The sequence below is a fragment of the Schistocerca cancellata genome, chromosome 4 (assembly GCF_023864275.1).
Source record: "Schistocerca cancellata isolate TAMUIC-IGC-003103 chromosome 4, iqSchCanc2.1, whole genome shotgun sequence".
Classification (NCBI taxonomy): Eukaryota; Metazoa; Arthropoda; class Insecta; order Orthoptera; family Acrididae; genus Schistocerca; species Schistocerca cancellata.
In genome coordinates, this window is record NC_064629.1 from 200,778,022 (window position 1) to 200,796,253 (window position 18,232).

General features: G+C 44.9%; 1 protein-coding gene across 1 annotated transcript in view; it reads left to right on the forward strand.

Annotated features, from left to right (window-relative positions):
• Positions 1-242: 242 nt before the first annotated feature.
• Positions 243-18,232, forward strand: part of LOC126183531 (uncharacterized) — a 1,031,760-nt gene continuing 1,013,770 nt past the window's right edge. Inside the window, exon 1 of the mRNA XM_049925600.1 lies at positions 243-292. The gene's annotated coding sequence lies outside the window, so the exon portion shown is untranslated. The remainder of the gene's footprint in view (positions 293-18,232) is intronic.

Sequence of the window (18,232 nt, forward strand, 5' to 3'; positions counted from 1 at the left end):
GTCCGTTGCAGCTTCCGCATGCACGGGAGTACGGTAACACCCTGGATGCAACACGCCACGAGTGGGGATGGCCTTGTCGAGAGGGTGATTGGGTAGATCGAGAAGAAGAGTAAGGTGGCGGTAGGGGCAACAGTGGCACAGGCGGAAGAGCGGGAGGAGGGAGGCAGCGGGTGGCGAGTGCGCATGCGCGGCTCGCCGCGGCCAGCCCGGGTCCTGCGCTGCGCAGCCGCCAGTCCGTGCCAGCCCGCAGCCCGCAGCGGTCGCTCTGCTCCCTGCTCCTCAACTGCTCGCAGTAAGTCCCCTAACGATTGCACTTTACGCACCAGCTGCAATCTGCACTGCCACCGGCGCCGACGTACACGTCTCTCGCTCCCCTCGCTGCCGCTGCCGCTAGCGCCGCCGCCGCCGCCGCCGCTGCCGTCGCCGCTGCTCTTGCCGGTACCGTCGCGGTTGCCCCCGCGGCCGAGGAAAACTCTTCTCCGGCCTTCGCGTCCATCCCCTCCGCTCCTGGCTCTGCAGCATAAAATGTACGCAATCGTGCGCGCGCATTCTGCGAGCGAGAATACGCTTATTTCAATGTGCGTGCTTGTGTATGCGCCTTGCATCTTGAGTGCGCGATTTTGCTTATGTCTGTGTGTGGTGTGTGTGAGAGAGAGAGCGACACGGCGCTAAAGAGACAACTGATGAATATGAGCGAGACATTACAGAAACGAAGACTGCGATTTTCCTCTACCATTTGACACAGCTGTACTGAAGTATCTGTAGCTCAGTGTGCTTGCTGAAAACCAACTAGCGTACTTGCAAGTCTGTTTGGCTGCTAAGAATATTAAATGCTGCGACAAAATGCAAGGGGCTTATGTTATTTAACAGAGAGCGTGGTTTTCAGCCACTACTCAGGACTATGCGTCGGTCACTGAGTCTTAACTACCTTTGCGCAACCACTGTTACCTCCAGTATCGTTTCGCTCAGTCGTGATTTATGCAACGCACTTCTGCAACATATACCGGAGCCCTTTGACGTCATTGGCGTACTGAAGTCACCTGCCGACAATGGTGGAAATAACTGGTAGTTCAATTATAATTAAAACTGAACAGACCACGAGCGTACGACGTCGAAGATCGCCGTCTTGCTACCACACGCCCCACGATGATGCTACAGCGTATATGATTAAATTTAAGATTACGTCGGTACTTCCGTATGTATGCGAATGCGTAAGTATTTTGATGTGAATTCGGTTGTCTGTCTCTCTGTTTGTGTGTTTGTGTGTGAGTGTGTAGCAAAACCAACTGTTGTTACTCCAAGAACAGTAATGGAGTGTAATTAAAACAAAGAGACAGCGACAGAACTATTATCAGCTATCTGACCTGACCGAAATAGGCGTATTATAACGAATGAAACCATCTGCCTTAGCAGCGCTTCTGGAATCGTAATTACATGAAGCCTTTAATTGCATACATCGTCATGACATAACAGAATCTACAATAGGGGATTTCCCTCTATAAACCTGCATGTAATTCAGTATCGCCAAACTGTATCATCGAAATACCACGCTATCGTATTAATATCTGATGCAACGATATTATTTGACGGGAGATTCATCTGCAGTTATACAAGCGGAAGTCGAACATATCAATTGACAAAATTTTGCGTCAAATTACATTGATAACATGGTTACATGCCAGAGAATTTGTCAGTTATATCAGTCTTAATTTTGTTTTTGATAACATACTTACCGTAAAGATTTTCACCTGCATGTGTCTACATGATCTGCTGCAACTTTTTGACCTCTACGTTACTACTGCCGCACATCGATGGTATTTGGAACATCTGTTTCCTCAGCTGTAAAAAAACTTGGTCCCATAATTTAAGACACCTGACGATCCCTGACGTTAGAGTGGCCATTTACTTACCACATGCTTTTGTTACATAAAATCGAACTGGATGTATGATAATGATAACAAGAATGAACAGTGTGTCTAAAGTGGTAAAACAATAATATCTGAGAAAAGAAATAGCTAGTCCACCAGTTTTTATGGAGTAATGTTCCTTAAAAATGTTTCAAAATTCGGTCGTCTCGTCTCCTCAGTTGATTTTTATCGACTTATATACAAAAATACCAGTATAGTCAATAGATGGACTCTAATCAAACAATTTATGTAATACATACGTCAATTAAAACTTTCTTTTATCTCAACCTTGTTGATATTAAATATTAATATGTAATTTGATATAAAAAGGTGGTTTGCTTCCAGAGAAGTTTAATTTCTTAAGTTCACAATTAGCTTCACTGGGATAGATTCTGTCATCAAATGCAGTCATGCTAATAATTTAACCTGTTTTCGTAAGTCCGAATTAAGATCGGGCTTCAATGAAATAGCTGTTACAATAATCCTAATATACAGTTTGCTGTAACTTGGTGTCACGTTACATCAAAGTGAACATCAGGCCCATTGAAACAGTTATTTCGTCGAAGATTACGTTGCTTCGACCTTGCGGAATAGTTTCACTATTCGCACTACTGCACTTGGTGATGGAAGCTAGCCTGGCGAAACTAGTTGTGAATTGGATAAATTAGGCTACAGGCGAAGAGACTGATCATCTTTTCAATTCTTACTCTCTGGCTTTCACGGACCGTCACCATCCCATCTTTAAAGTCCAATCTGGCACGAAATGTATGGAAACTTTTGTTGTTATCAGCTCATCATTTTGCAACTTTGTAGGTTTAATCAATAAAACTGAACTTGCGGAACCACTATGTCTAATTCCAATTTGTGGACAATGAAAATTCACACAAAAAGTCACGGCATAAATGATGTGTGGACACATCAGGAATTAGGTTTTTGAGGGACTCGACGATTACAGTAAGAATCCTCCTGACTGAGTCGACATAATTACCTTGAAATGTGAAAGAAACTCTTCTTTTCTTTAACATTGCAGTATACGTTTATGCAACGTTAAATGACACACAGAGAGACTTCAATATCTACAATAAAACGAATTATCAGTGACAAACACTTTATCCAAAGTGTTTATCGACAGGTTATAGTAGCAGCGACGAATATATCTATCGCCTTACATTATATACGAGAAGAATATGTGTATCTAAACATTAAAATAGCTGCTCAAAAGGAGGCCTGACTTTAATAAAGAATTTTTTTAAAAAATTTATTGTAGTTTATTTATTTTTACCCCACACAACGACGCATCACCGCAACGTAAGAATGCCATCTTGAAGGAAAACCACCATGAACGGAGAACGACTCATATAATAAATTAGTGGATTCAGTGGCTACTGGCTGCAATTTAATTCCGTTACTGATGTATACGTTGTTCCTCTCCATCCAGATTTCTCCTTCACCCTTTCATTTTAGTCCTCAGCTGACAGAATCAGACGATAAATCATTATGAGGTTATTTGTTTCAGTTACTTGTGCGATCGTTTGCTCCTTATTTCTGTTACAAGAACAGAAATGATTAGTTCTGTTCATGTCTCGGTTTACTCGTTCATTATAGTTAACTGTGAAATGAAGAAAACTGATTTCCTAGGTTTCCAGCAACAGAATGTTTATAGAAGCGGAGGGAGAAACGATGTCGTTTATTAGTAAATATTCATCAGAGATGAATATTAAATCCACATTTCCGTTAGAGCGAGACTCTGCGTCTAAAAATGAAGCTGGCGCCGCCATTCAGATGTTTTAGACTCCTTACAAGGGGCGTCACTTCGCGGTCTGGCGGAAAGGAGAGGGCGCTTTGTCCCGAGAGCGACAGCGACAATGCCGCCACTCCAGCGAAAGCGATCTCGCAGTGTTATTGTCGTTTCGCAGCGCACTCAGGTGGGGCGCTGCGCTCGCTGCACTCGCACTGTTCGCCGCTTCCGTGGCAGACCGCCGTCACCGTCCCACATCAGCCACGTTATTGGGCTCGTACGTCACAACTTGCCGTGTGTCTCGTTCTTACCATTTCGAGATACGTACCGGTCTCGAACCCATACACCAAACAGCCTCCTCTTGTCCAATATTCCTTAGCCTCCCCGTACGGTTCTAATTTCAGCTTGTGGTGTAAGTACAAGAGGCGATCAAAAAGTTTCCCTTTAGGGCGTTGCTGCTGCGTGTGGGCAACGTAACCCGACTTCGATGCGAATATGTAAGCGAGCGATTAGTGCGGCATTTTTGTTTTTCCGACGTATGTACGGTAAACGTGCAAACGTGAACTATGGGGACGTTATTACTAAATGCGTCCCAAGAGGACCAACGTACTGTTATTCTTTTCTTGGCTGCCGAAATACAAACACCGATAGACACCCATCGGAGAATGAAGAATGTGGTTCAAATGGCTCTGAGCACTATGGGACTTAACATCTGAGGTCGTCAGTCCCCTAGAACTTAGCCGCCCGCTGTGGTCTAGCGGTTCTAGGCGCTCAGTCCGGAACCGCGCGACTGCTACGGTCGCAGGTTCGAATCCTGCCCCGGGCATGGCTGTGTGTGATGTCCTTAGGTTAGTTAGGTTTAAGTAGTTCTAAGTTCTAGGGGACTGATGACCACAGATGTTAAGTCCCATAGTGCTCAGATCCATTTGAACCCTACAACTTAGAACTACTTGAACCTAACTAACGTAAGGACATCACACACAGCCATGCCCGAGGCAGGATTCCAACCTGCGACCGTAGCGGTCGCGCGGTTCCAGACTGAAGCGCCTAGAGCCACTCGGCCACACCGGCCGGCATGAAGAATGTGCATGGGACGGTATCTCTGTAGAAAACGACCGTTGTGGAATGTTGCGTCAAGTTCCGTGCTGGTCGCGGTCGATTTGCGAAGCCAACCTCAACCACTACGTCAACTCAAATCGGAGACGCTCCTTATAGTCCTGATCTCTACCTATACGATTTCACACCTCATGCCTCTTAAGAAATGCCTGGGTGTGTCGACGATTTCTATCGGACGGGGAACTGCAGCAGGCAGTTACGGAATTTTTCACTCAGAAAGACACAGTGTTTCACTAAACAGGCTTCATCAACTTGGTGTGTGGGAGGGATGATGGCCTCAATTATCACGGCGATTTTGCCCGATTGGCATACTGATTGTAGACTGTGAGGCCTTCGAACGAAAACTTTTTGATCACACTTTATACCAAGTCTGTATTTCCAAAAATGGCTCCAAGAACTATGAGACTTAATATTTGAGGTCATCAGTCCCCTAGATTTAGAACTACGTAAACCTAACTAACCTAAAGACATCACACACATCCATGCCCGAGGCAGGATTCGAACCTGCGATCGTAGCAGCAGCGCGGCTCCGGACTGAAGTGCCTAGAACCGCTCGGCCACAGCGGCCGGCCTTGTCTTTCCATCCCTGTTTCTCCGCCACTCTGTGATATTCTACCCAACGCCTTATCTCGAAATGCGCGATATACCCACCGGCGAATTGTTGGGCTGTACTACTAATAAGAAATCATCTGCTACATATCTTCACATTCTAAAAGTAAACTTTTTTGGGTCCACGGTCATGACAAAGACTTTACTGCTTTATAAATCACATCCGGGCGTAATATGATGAAATACTGGTGTTGATACTATGAGATTTAGTCTGAGTTACAGAAAAGTACTTAAGAAAAATGTGTCTAGATATGTAACAGAACAATGGTACCACGTGAATTTGACCATGGCTGTAAACCGTGAATTTTCCTGTTCTCAACGTGTTCTCTGCAGCCCATCACCAGGATTTATGCATTATTACCAACATCTTATGGGAGAGAGACACGAAAACTAGCTGGTTAACGTCAGACGTCCTGCATTTCTCTGTGAAGCAATTTACTTCGATGAAATTTGTTTTCTGCAGCGCTGGTTCATTCTGAGCAATAAAACATCCCAATCACCAATATGATTTGCGGAATAAGTATGTTTATACAAATTTTAATGTTCTCTTACAGTTTGTTGTTTGTCCAAAGGGATAAACTGGGTACGATGCCATCTAAACGACCTTTCATATGGGCGGTTTATCGTCAACGGAAATTCATCCGTAGATAGTGAACGTTTGTAACGAGTGTTTCTTCATCGTCGATGGTTGCAAAATCGATATCTCAGCTCAAAGGTATCTTATATCTGTATAAGGTTTCCATCTGAACATCGTCCAAAACTATAACCACCGATGTAAACATCGAGGAAGTATATAATATCGCACTGGACAATCGATGGTTCAGATATGTGAAGCATCCATAGGGGTGTGAGAAGTAATGTGATAATACTGTAAATTTTCATAAAAACTCTGGCCTAAAACAAATGAAAAATCGAACTTTGGATCATATTGCTGAAGGTTTATTTTGAAACTGCGTCCCTCTATGACTTTTTTTTTTAATCATTGTTTTTCTTCCATTAGATAGCTTTATAGCTACTGCAGTCTCATCCTCAGATGGTAGACCGTGGGTCTCTCCTAAGAGTCGTTAGGCGTGTTTTCCCTGGTGTATAGGCAGAGATTAACACTTTCGATTTTGCAGTGTGTAGAAGGAATCAAAATGGCTCTGAGCACTAAGGGACTTAACATCTGAGGTCATCAGTCCCGTAGAACTTAGAACTACTTAAACCTAACGAACCTAAGGACATCACACACATCCATGCCCGAGGCAGGATTCGAACCTGCCACCGTAGCAGTTGCGTGGTTCCGGACTGAAGCACCTAGAACCGCTCGGCCACCGCGGCCGGCAGAAGGAGTCAGCCCACACAATTACTGATCGTCACGTCTTTCATACGACGCTCAGTGTCGACAGAAAGCGTCGGTTTGTTTTCCATTACAAATAAAAACTATATTTAAATCTGAATTTTACGTGCCATGTGATATAGCGCTCCGAAATTAGTCTAATCCAATAGTCGTTTTATCGATATGTAATAACAGGTACAGTAAAACACGAAGAATAAACAGCAATCCTGCAACGATTGTGTAGCGCTGCATGCTTGGCAGCAGAAGTCGGCGTGGGCCGAGGCAGTACTGTCGCTTCTGGAATACTAGTTATTTATCGAATTTTACGGCCCCCGTAAATAAAAGTATCACGCTGGACTGACCTGGGACCGCGACAAGTAAAATTCCGCTTTTAAAATCATTTTCTTTGTAACGAGAAACGAACCAACGCTGTCATTCGCACTGAGCATCGCATGAAAGATGTGGCGCGCACAGTTTTTTTGGGGCTGACTCCAGCTACACAATGCAAAAACTAAGTCGCAAATATCTGCCGAAGCACCAGAGTAAAAATGCTTGACGTCTCTAAGAAGAGAAAGCCTGTATATTCACAGGCAGTTCACATTTTGTAACAAGCGAAACAAGTCGTTAGTTTCGCACCGCTGGTGAAAATAGCAGAAATCATATAGATACTACCTCTTCATGCGCATAAAAATAAGGATTACGATATTATTTCGTTACCTACACACTATGTAATTCGTGAAGTTGTATGTATGGCATTGTACAATGATCCACGACACACCAGAGTGGAAAACGTAGCATTTATAAACTCTTGACAAAACCATAGTAAAAAGGTTGAACGTCAATAATGTATACGATAGAAATATTCGGATCTTTTGTGCACGACTTCGTTATTTGATGCCAGAAACGAAACATCAAACAAAGGAGTGAGTGCAAATACGAGACCTCCACAAATATTTTTTATTCGGTGGAAATTTTATGGCCAAAGTTTCCTGGGATACAAAAGGTAACCTTTTCAATGTTACGTTGCAAGTATTAAAAAATACCTGTATAACACTTCGAAGGTATTCTGAACTAGAAGGATAAAAATCACGTGAGGATAGAACTGGATGGTAGCCAAGCGAAAAAATTTTCTCAGAACAATCATTTAACTGAGTTACCTCAGCAATGGGAAAACTGTTGAATTCCAGCATGAATCGTTGGAACATGAACCGTATTGACCGGATGTGGCATCCTGTGACTTTCCACTGTTAAAAACGTAAATGAATTTTCGACTTCAGTACGCGCTGAGTCCAATGAGAAGATTATCGCAGCTGCAGGTACATTTTCGCGCACTTTTCAGAAGCGCACGTTAGGGATGGAATCTACGAAAAGAAATCTGACGAAGTGCATTGACTAAAAAGAGGTCTACGAAAAGGTGATAAGAAACTTTTCACCTTGCCGTTGCATGGTACGGCTACGTAAATTTTAGTTGGCACTGTACTCTTAAAAGGAATGGAAAGATTTTCGCCTGGATTTTAGAAAACAATCATGTACATGTTCAAGCACTGTACATTGTTATCTCTTATCCGTGTTAAACATGATACCGCAATGTGCACTTGCGTACAAGTTATCACGCACGTGGAAGAGGCATATGAGTCGCCCTAAAGACGCAGCGAAGATTTTTGATAATATTAGCTAACAGTTTTATCTAATTTTATGTAAGATTATTATTCAGTGCGACCCCTTGAGTACAAATAGCCACAATTCTGGAATCAAACAGGACATCTGTCTATAGGATTGTCGTCATCACGTACACCTTAGAAGAAACAGGCATCCGGTTGAGTTTCTGACAATTATAATATGAAATGCGTTTCCATCGCATATACTTCTACCTACATACATGTTTTGAAGAACAAATTAACACAAAATATAATTTATACGTAGAGTATGTTGACACATTTTAATTTGCTACAAGGAATTTCTACAATGGGTAGAAAGAGGGTATTTATTTTATCTGATAACGCGTAACATGCAAACACATTGGCGATATTTCGTGTTTTCTAACAGTTTGTTTGCTACCATTTCATTACAAGATTTCTTTCTATAGGATTATCTTAATATCTACGAAAACTAAAATGCATATGCGATCTACACTTCGCTACAGATTTAAACGATTACTTCCTTCGAAGCCCCGTAATTCCCACCCATTGGGACGCATAAGTTTGAAATTTGGCTCAAAGGTGCACGCAGCCTTCCTCTCTAATGGTGAAAAAGCGTAGCGCCCAACGACGTCGCCCTTGGGCTTGACGCGCTTCAACTTCAAGATCTCGTCACTTGCGAAAAAAGGCCACAGTTCAGAAGTTCGTATGACATGTAAGGCACGTTCATGATATCACATTGATACAAATTCTACCGCGGACGTGTAACAGTACAATGGGTAGGCCGTCACAGCCCCTCGTACCCACATTTAAACCCTTCTTTTGACACCTCTGTGATGGAGGTTAGAACCGCCGGCCTCGGTGGCCGAGCGGTTCTAGGCGCTTCAGTCCGAAAACGCGCGACTGCTACGGTCGGAGGTTCGAATCCTGCCTCGGAGCCGGCCTGTGTGGCCGAGCGGTTCTAGGCGCTACAGTCTGGAACCGCGTGACCGCTACGGTCGCAGGTTCGAATCCTGCCTCGGGCATGGATGTGTGTGATGTCCTTAGGTTAGTTAGGTTTAAGTAATTCTAAGTTCTAGGGGACTGATGACCTAAGAAGTTAAGTCCCATAGTGCTCAGAGCCATTTGAACCATTTGAACCTGCCTCGGACATGGATGTGTGTGGTGTCCACGCGGTTTTCGGTCAGTGACCGAGGAAAGGATTTCAGACACACCGCCGCTCAGCACGAAAAGGCCTCAGGGGTGGCATAAAGGGCGTCAATGAAACCATCCCATTCCCTGGCGAGTTGGTTCCCACATATTTCCTGTCAGAAAACGAGAATTCGCAGTACGACGAGAAACAAGGAGACGTTCTTGGCAATCTTTGACACTGCTGTAACACTCGGACATTTCAACGCTTGTCTAAGGACATTGTGGCGCTGCATCCCCTTTACACTTGAACTGACCCCTTGGCAGGCAGCGCGACCGAAATGTTTGCTCTCCTGTACAGGTAGGAAGCACTAGGGACGTTCAAAACTGTTCGACGAAATTTGAACGTGATCCGTGGCAGGAAAGGGTACTTTTGCATTTCCATCCCTCCTATTTCGTGCGCTCCCGTGGCGTGATCACTGGGAGTGCGACATTGACATATGCGTCGATAAAACGGGAAATGGTCCCTTTAGGAACCCTCCAGTTGGGCAAACACTTCGTTGAGACCTGCCCACCTTTACCGAGAATTTTAAAAATGCAAGTGGACAGAAACAGTAAAGTAGTCCGAGGCGGTTGCAACCAGGAAACTGGATCTGCAGTGGCGTCAAAGAGATGCCTACCTGCAGGCACCTCAGATTACTTTACGGGATGTTTCTGTACACGATCATTTCTCAACTTCTCAAGGACTTTGCTGTCGCATCCCACCACGACTCACGCCACAGGAGGACTCGAAACAGGAGGGATGAAAATGCATAATTACCCTTTCCTGCCACGGATCACGTTCAAATTTTGTGGAATGGTTTTGAACGGTCCCTAGTGCTTCCAACCTGTACACGTGAGCAAAACTTTCGGACGTGCTGCCCTCCAAAAGGATGAGATCGCGCTTAATGGGGATGCAGCATCACAAAATCCTTCAGAGAATGGTTGAAATTTCCGAATGTGGCACCAGTGTCAAAGATTGTGGAGACCGTCTTCCTGCTGTTCGTCGCACTGCCGCGGGAAGTATGGGAATCAGCGTCCCAGTGAAAGGGATGATTTCATTGACACCATTCATGACCCCTCCTGACTCGTTTTTGTGCTGGTTCTGAGGGGCGGTGTGTCTGGACGGTTGCCTTCGGTCATTCATAAGAAATCCGCGTGATATCAACCGTGGTCGCCGTGGCTCTGATATCCATCGTAGAGGCGTCAAAAGAATGGGTTCAGTGTGGGTAACAAGGGCTCTGACGACAGTTCCATCATGTTGTGATGCACCCACGGTGGCTGCGTTGTGCTGAAGTTTGTTGCTAATGTGACATCATTAACCAACCTTTCACGTCACATTAACTCCGGAGCATGGCCTTTTCTCCCATGTATTGACACCGTACTGTTTGAAGCGTTGTCGAGCCCGAGGTTGACGTCGCGGGGGGAGGGGGGGGGTTGATTTGGGGAGGAGACCAGACTGCGAGGTCATCCGTCTCATCGGATTAGGGGGGGGGGGCGTTGGGTTGTTTTGGGGAGGAGACCAGACAGCGAAGTCATCGGTCTCATCGGATTAGGGGGGAGGGGGTTGGTTGAGCTGTTTTGTGGGAGGAGACCAGACAGCGAGGTCATCGGTCTCATTGGATTAGGGAAGGATGGGGAAGGAAGTAGGCCGTTCCCTTTCCAAGGAATCATCCCGGCAATTGCCTGAAGTGATTTAGGGAAATCACGGAAAACCTAAGTCAGGATGGCCGAACGCGGAATTGAACCGTCGTCCTCCCGAATGCGAGTCCAGTGTGCTAGCCACTGCGCCACCTCGCTCGGTAGGTTAGGGAAGGATGGGGAAGGACGTCGGCCGTGCCCTTTCAAAGGAATCATCCCGGCATTTGCCTGAAGCGACTTAGGGAAATCACGGAAAACCTAAATGAAAATGGCCGGACGGGGGATTGAACCGTCGTCCTCCCGAATGCGAATCCAGTGTACTAACCTCTGCGCCGCCTCGCTCGGTGACGTCGCAGGGCGCCACGCTTTTTCACCGTTAGGGAGGAAGGTTGTATGCACCTTTGAGCCAAATTTCAAACTTACGCGTCGCAATGGGTGGGAGTTACTATGATTCGAAGAAGTGTTCGTTTAATTCTGATGCGCAGTGTATAATAGACAACTGTCTGGACAATTATTAGTTAGCTTCACACCAGCTGCATATTTCTTTTAAATATTTTAATTCTGTTGCAAATGTTATTTATCGTTATATTAGGTAAGTATTTCGCCTAACTCTGTTACACATTCCGTATATTGTAGCTTGTCACACATGATCGCGGAGAACGATACCTGTCATCTTTGTCGTCTTACAATTAACGTTTAACCGTTCTTTTGGAAGTATCTTACAAATTAAGTCTGTAGATTAATAAACATTTTTCACAGTAATCCAAACTCATGTTACTTGTAGAAATAATTCATACTATTTGTCTTCTTTTGCAGAAAGTAATATCTAACTATAGCCATGAACGTCAGTTGTTAGAGAAAAGGAAATATTATGGTATGGCGTCCCGTCGACGACGGAGTCATTAGACATGGAGCACAACCTCGGATAGGAAAAGGATGGGAAAGGAAATCTACTCCTGGGCACTAGTGTACGTGAATTTCAGAGCCAACGCGACTTATGTGTTGCTTAATAATTTGAAGAGCTCATGTTAATTGGTAAAGTTTTCTAATAATGCAATAGACTCTAGTTAGAAGACTAAAATAAAGTGGGGTATCTGCTTCTGCAATAAGGATCAGTATCGATTTTGTTATTCATTCAGAAAGCTTACAATTTCCAAGTATATGAATCTGTATAATGCGACAGTTTTCTTTCGGTCGACATCAAAATAAACTCCAATCAAAACGACTGTAAGAGTTTACTATCTGAGAGTTAGTCCGTTTCGGACAGTGTGTTAAATTATACGAATGGAGATAAGGTTTTAGTGGCCCGTTGACACTGAAATCAACAGAAACGGCACACTAGCTGGGCTGGAGAAGAACAGTGGAACTAAGAGATCGTAAACATTTCTATGAACCAACCCGCACTCCTCAAATAACCTAAATTAGCACGATATTGCTGCACCCAGGTCCTTCAGAAGTACGATGCAGTATGCACTGTACTGTTGTATTTATCCGCCGATACCGGGCAAGCAGCTTTCAATTAAAATGCCTTCTCTGTACGGGAATATACATAATGGATGTACGAGTACTGGTTGTAGACACATGGTTGACGACAGATAGATGTTTTGGTCTGGCCGTGAAGCGTACTAGGGTGATGCGGAAAATCCGGGTTCGAGACCCAGTCTGGCATAAATTTTCATTTTCGTTATTCCATTATATACACTACTGGCCTTTAAAATTGCTACACCAAGAAGAAATGCAGATGATAAACGGGTATTCATTGGACAAATATATTATACTAGAACCGACATGTGATTACATTTTCACGCAATTTGGCTGCATAGATCCTGAGAAATCAGTACCCAGAACAACCACCTCTGGCCGTAATAACGGCCTTGATACGCCTGGGCATTGAGTCAAACAGAGCTTGGATGGCGTGTACAGGTACAGCTGCCCATGCAGCTTCAACACGATACCACAGTTCATCAAGAGTAGTGACTGGCGTATTGTGACGAGCCAGTTGCTCGGCCACCATTGACCAGACGTTTTCAGTTGGTGAGATATCTGGAGAATGTGCTGGCCAGGACAGCAGTCAAACATTTTCTGTATCCAGAAAGGTCCGTACAGGACCTGCAACATGCGTTCGTGCATTATCCTGCTGAAATGTAGGGTTTCGTAGGAATCGAATGAAGGGCAGAGTGGCCGAGCCGTTAAAGGCGCTACAGTCTTGAACCGCACGACCGCTACGGTCGCAGGTTCGAATCCTGCCTCAGGCATGGATGTGTGTGATGTCCTTAGGTTAGTTAGGTTTAAGTAGTTCTAAGTTCTAGGGGACTTATGACCACAGCAGTTGAGTCCCATAGTGCTCAGAGCCATTTGAACCATTTTTTTTGAAGGGCAGAGCCACCGGTCGTAGCACATCTGAAATGTAACGTCCACTGTTCAAAGTGCCGTCAATGCGAACAAGAGGTGACCGAGACGTGTAACCAATGGTACCCCATACCATCACGCCGGGTGATGCGCCAGTATGGCGATGACGAATACACTCTTCCAATGTGCGTTCACCGCGATGTCGCCAAACACGGATGCGACCATTATGATGCTGTAAACAGAACCTGGATTCATCCGAAAAAATGACGTTTTGCCATTCGTGCACCCAGGTTCGTCGTCGAGTACACCATCGCAGGTGTGATGCAGCGTCAAGGGTAAGTGCAGCCATGGTCTCCGAGCTGATAGTCCATGTTGCTGAAAACGTCGTTGAACTGTTCGTGCAGATGGTTGTTGTCTTGCAAACGTCCCCATCTGTTGACTCAGGGATCGAGACGTGGCTGCACGACCCGTTACAGCTATGCGGATAAGATGACTGTTATCTCGACTGCTAGTGATACGAGACTGTTGGGATCCAGCACGGCGTTCCGTATTACCCTCCTGAACCCACCGATTCTATATTCTGCTAACAGTCATTGGATCTCGACCAACTCGAGCAGCAATGTCGCGATACGATATACCGCAATCGCGATAGGCTACAATGCGACCTTTATCAAAGTCGGAAACGTGATGATACGCATTTCTTTTCCTTACACGAGGCATCACAACAACGTTTCACCAGGCAACGCCGGTCAACTGCTGTTTTTGTATGAGAAATCGGTTGGAAACTTTCCTCATGTCAGCACGTTGCGGGTGTCGCCACCGGCGCCAACCTTGTTTGAATGCTCTGAGAACCTAATCATTTGCATATCACAGCATCTTCTTCCTGTCGGTTAAATTTCGCGTCTGTAGCACGTCATCTTCGTGGTGTAGAAATTATAATGGCCCGTAGTGTATTTAAGGAAGAGGTACCGTATCGCACTGGATAGAGATGAAAGCTACGATATAATTCGTATAAGAGGAAGGGTCGGTTAATTTGACGTCCTGGGGCGTCAAGGAATAGATACTTTGATGAACGGTGCGGGGGGGGGGGGGCTAGGGGGGTAAAAATTGTTGGGGCAGACAAAGGTTTGACTACAGCATCCGGTTCGAGAGGTTGTAGAATGCGGTAGTAATACAAAGATGAATGCGATAGAAAGGATAGGATAACATGGTGAGCTTCATCTTCGGGCTAAAGACCACAACAACAACAATAATACTCTCATTTTATGTTTTATGTCATGTTTTTAAGTTAAAGACGACGGTGTTTACAATGTCTGTTAATATAATACAGGGTGTCCCTTTCTCTGATGACCGCACGGACGGGGCTGTGATTGCCGGCCATCGGAGTCGTGCAGGCCGGTCGAATGGCTCCCGCATCCCCCTCTTAATGCTGCACTACTCTCCTTTCCTTCCAGCGTCATTCTAGCAGTGAAAGAAACAACACGAACACGAATGTAACAGTGAAGTCTGTGGGCGCAACAACGACAACATCGAATTATTCTACACAACAGCAAGCGTTTATTTACGATTCCTGTGTGCGTGCAGAGTTTACTCGTATTTCCGGACACTATTTAAACAGAAGTTTCCAGATGTTAAAATTCCGTGCTGTGATGCAGTTCACAAATAAGTGAATAAATCTCGCGAAAGGGTAAGTGTTCGTGATATGAATCGTGAACTGAGACGAACAGTAATGGCGGAAGCTCATCGCGATTATGTTTAATACCGTCTGGAAAATTCCCTAAAAATTCTTTTAGAGGTCTTCCACAGCAAACGCAAATTTCCTGCGCCTCTGTACAAAGAGCTGCTAAGTTAACTGGGCGAAGACTCTATAAAGTTACAGTAGTGTAAGAACTTAAACCAGGTGATCCCAAGCGCAATGGGTTTCTAAACAAGTGTATGACAGTGAAATGGATCTTTACACATTCTGTTTTCAGACGAGACTTGGTTCCATTTACACGGATGCATTAATTCCCAAAACTGTCGACATTGGAGCGCAGGTAGACCTATTCTGCTTCATGAGGAAACCCTTCAAGATCAGAAAATAGGAGCGTAATGCGAAGTTAATGGTGACAGAATAACAGTTTCAGTTTTTCCAGTGACACAGTTAACAGTGAAAGATACGTGCAAAATATTTTACAAGCGTTTTTTCATGAACTGAATGAAATAGAACGAAACTTCGCATTTTCTCAACAGGATTCGGCAAGGGTTTATACAGCCAATGTTCCTTTGCACATAATTGACGATGTGTTCCATGACAGAGTCGTTAGCAGCAATATCTGGCTCACTCGAAGTCCCGATTTAACCTGCTACGATTTCCATTTATGGGGGCCACTAAATGATAAACTGTTCACAACAAACCTGCACACGTTACAGGAAATCAAAGATAATATCGGCGAGTCAATTAATTCAGCTTCTCAAAGACAATTACATCTTGTGCTGATTAATTTCTTCAGCCAGCCGTTGTGTCCGAGCGGTTCTAGGCGCTACAGTCTGGAACCGCGCGACCGCTACGGTCGCAGATTCGAATCTTGCCTCGTGCATGGATGTGTGTGATGTCCTAAGGTTAGTTAGGTTTAAGTAGTTCTAAGTTCTAGGGGACTCATGACCTCAGATGTTATGTCCCATAGTGCTCTGAGCCATTTGAACCATAATCTCTTCAGATGTCAGAAATGCGTGGAAATCAACGGTAGGCAGTACTAGTATCATCCTTGCATGACATGAGTGAATACAAAGTGTATTTACTATATTTTAAATTTAGTACTGTGGTAGCAGACGGGCGTCACGGCATCTGATTCGCCAGGCAATGGAGCGCTCGCTGCCCAACATTTGCTGCGCCGTGCATGCAGTCAGCAGATAAGCGGAACAACTTGTCAGACACAACCACACTTATGCGTTTAGATTACAGTTTGACCGTCTCACGTGGTCATCTTTTGATTGAATGTGTTCTACAAAGATGGTTCAAATGGCTCTGAGCACTATGGGACTTAACATCTGAGGTCATCAGTCCCCTAGACTTAGAACTACTTAAACCTAACTAACCTAAGGACGTCACACACATCCATGCCCGAGGCAGGATTCGAATCTGCGACCGTTGCAGCAGCGCGGTTCCGGACTGAAGCGCCTAGAGCCGCTCGCCCACAACTGCCGGCTGCTCTACAAAGAAGACCATGCAATATCACTCTATTGCAAGACACATATTAACCAGACTAATCCAGCATATTTGTCAGCAGATTAGCCATTTCTACAGAGGAAAAATGAACTACGTGTAACTTTTTCATAGCTTCCTCTAATAAACCTAATTGTTCCAGATACAGAAATAAGATTTTAAGAGAGTGACACACTCTAAAACGGGTAATTAACTGTATTTTTTATTGACAAAGTTTCTTTCCGAGACGGTATTGTAGCTAGCACTACTTTTCACCATTCCACGCCACCATCCCTCCTCCACTTTAACATAAAGGCAAAAAGAAAGCAGACAGCAGCAGGTGGCGTGCCCGGGCGTTACCGACCCAAATTCTGGCCACGCTTGACGTTGCTTAACAGCAGTAATGTAAGGAGAACCTGTGCCATTTTTTTCTAGTTAAGTGTAGCCATTTGGAGTGGAGAGCGTTCAATTATGACTCTTAAATATTTATGTCTATCGACCACCGTAGCTCATGAAAGCATTATCAAAACCTCGTAAGTTCACTAATCTCCATTTGCCTTCATTGATGCAGGCACCAGATTAAAGGCAAAGGACATCCAACGTAGCCTTCAGCAATGTAATCTCAGTGGGAGAACGGAGTAACACCATCAAATCATCAGAGTATGCACGCACTGAGATCGTCTCCCCTAAGAGTGTCCATCCTTGTAAATGAGCGACGATTCTTCGAAGAAGGTGCTCAAGTGACAGAACAAACAACGATATTGGAAGCGCACTTCCTTGTGGAAAATCCCTGTGTATTCAACGCTCCACGGCTGTTGGAAGCTTCAGCTAGATCCATTCCTTTTTACATCTCCTTGACCTCATCGTGATGTAGGCGGCTCTCCAGCAGTAGAAGTGTATCACAATTTCTCAGGTTAACTGTCAGCTTGAAAGCACTTTGTGAGACGGATGTTGTACCCTAGGTTGTCGCCTTCGCCTTAGAGAATATCACGTCCTGTCCCCAACACGCCTCTCACCGTTCGTGGATGGGTACGTTGCAGACCAGTCTCTTCTGGAGACGAAACTGCGTCTGTGAGAGTGGACGACATATCCTGTAGTTTGGCTGCCTCAGGTACATTCTACGGCAAAGTTCGGCCAAAGCATCCTCTTGCACGAAACTTCCAATTGTTTAATCTCATCCACCGTAGCTTTCAACTGTGTTTTAATTTCCCCTAACTCATTCGGAACAGGAAACAGCACTGTCAGTGAGTCTTCCATGCGGGTTAAGATCAACCGATGTACACTGAAGAGCCAAAGAATCTGGTACACCTGCCTAATGTCGTGTAGGGCCCTCGCGAGCGCGCAGAAGTGCCGCAACACTATGCGGAATGCACTGGAGTAATGTCTGAAGGAGTGCTGGAGAGAATTGGCACGATGAATCCTGCAGGGATGTCCATAAATCCGTAAGAGTAAAAGGGCGTGGAGATCTCTCCAGAACAGCACGTTGCAAGGCGTCACAGATGTGCTCAATAATGTTCACGTCTGGGGAGTATGGTGGGCAGCGGAAGTGTTTAAACTCAGAAGAGT